This window comes from Thermobia domestica, chromosome 5, assembly GCF_964235325.1.
Source record: "Thermobia domestica chromosome 5, izTheDome1.hap1.1, whole genome shotgun sequence".
Lineage (NCBI taxonomy): Eukaryota > Metazoa > Arthropoda > Insecta > Zygentoma > Lepismatidae > Thermobia > Thermobia domestica.
Window position 1 is genome coordinate 309,398,147 of NC_137458.1, and position 2,062 is coordinate 309,400,208.

A 2,062-nucleotide genomic window follows, 5' to 3' on the forward strand; every position below is an offset into this window, starting at 1 on the left:
CAGCTGATTCGTGTGTGGCAAGAAATGAGCCACCGTTTTGACATTTGTCGTGTAATACATGGTGCTCATATTGAATGAACACCATAATTACTAACAATAAATTGTAAACTTTTCTTAATCAAGTAACGTTCGAATCATCTCTATTTTTTGTAGTTTGGAAGAAATAAATGTTTGAAATCTGTTCTTTCTTTTTGAATAACCCTGTATTAAGATTTCTAGTAACAGTTACCCACGCGCCAGCAAGTTGTTCTAGGGAGGGCTCTGATTGTTTTCAGGGAGGCCCAACTTTTTATGTAGTAACTAAACTTTTAGAACAAACTAAAAACCTTTCAGAACATGAAAGCATTTTAACGCTCATACATTACTTCATTCTTTACGTATATGTACATACAACATACATACATACATATTATTATTATTATTATTATTATTATTATTATTATTATTATTATTATTATTATTATTATTATTATTATTATTATACTTTTGGTATACTCCCTTGTTAAAGCATGGAGCTTACAATGCACAAAGTTAAAATCTCAGGTTGTTGAAAGTTTATCAATAAAATGTTCTTAAAGAAACAAAAATTGTTTATAAAGTCCTATCTGAATTAGCGGTTATATGGATACAAATGGTATATACAGGGTGTTAGTAAACTATACCAAAAAAATGTAAGAGATGATTTTCCCACATCGAAATAAGAAACACAGTCATGATGATAAGTGAGGAAATGTGTGGTTTCTGAGCTTGGGCGAAGGCGAACATGACGTAAGCAGTTTTGTATTTCATTTTTATTTTAAAACCTTTGCCCCGCATATGAAGTTCAATCGATCATATGAAGTATAGGGGATGTTGGTCACATGATACTATTGTCGCATCCCTTGATTCAGAAGAGAATGTAACAGCGTGTGTACTAGTTGGTTTACGAACTTGATTGTTTTAATGGCAGTCAACAAGTGAGGAGGCAGAAACAGAAACAGAGAGGTGTTTTTGGGTATTGTCGCATTCCTTGATTCGGAGGAGAATGCAACTACGTGCGTAATAGCTGGTTGCGGACTTGATCGTCTTAATGTCACTCAACAAATAAGTCGACAGAAACAAAAAGGTGTTTTCGGGTGCTGCCTCGAAAATTTATCAGCACATGATCCCTGGGCACAGACTACTTCGTAAGTCTTGTATGCACTAACTTAGTCTAATAAGATCATATAGGGTTATGGTATGTTGTTAGTTCCTGGGTCCTACTACTCACAAAAGGGTATCTACGAGAGTTCTGGAAGGAAAAGGCTGAAGAATCGGCAACTAAAATCGTTATTATGTTTGGAAGGGTGTTGATGGATAAAACTCAGTTTCGTTACATCTGAGAAAACTGGTATGTCCAGCTAAAGTCGAACAACGAAGAGCAAGAAACCAAATGCCTTACTGCTAGTAATTCAAGTTGATCGGAATTGGGTTCCGTTGTCCATTGATTATAGGACACGACAGGAATTGTTTTGCCAACCACTGGAGCGGATTAGAGCTACTATTGGTAATCGCAGTTATTTCTCTAATTAAGAGGCTAAAGCTGGTAGGTAAGTTCTTGTTAGCAGGAATTACACCATGCGCAAGCAAGTTTGTTAATTATTCAAGCAAGATTTGTCAGTTAAGCAGCAGACTGTACACCTTAAGGTTTTTCTGTCCGTCAACAGAGCCGCACTTCTCTCAAGCTAGGGGGAAAGTCATGGTGTACACCGTGCAAATAGTTGTCCCAGGACTCCCATCATGGTAACGTGTAAAGTATTTGGAGACTACAACAGCCATCAGTTGGTACATTCCCGCATCGGTTGAGTCCTCTTTTCCAGCCTCAGCTGCCACAGGTCACTAGTTGGTCAATGGCCGTCAACGAGCTAGCTGACGCACCCCATCGCCGGAAGCACAGATTAACATCCATTACTCCTGGCCCTGAAAAGAGCGGAGGAAAAGACACGGCACTACGGAATAATTGTAGGCTCTATGGGCTCCCCTAGTAGTTGGCACGAGAGTCATCATGAATTGTGCCTTCAACACCTCCAACTATTTCCATTCA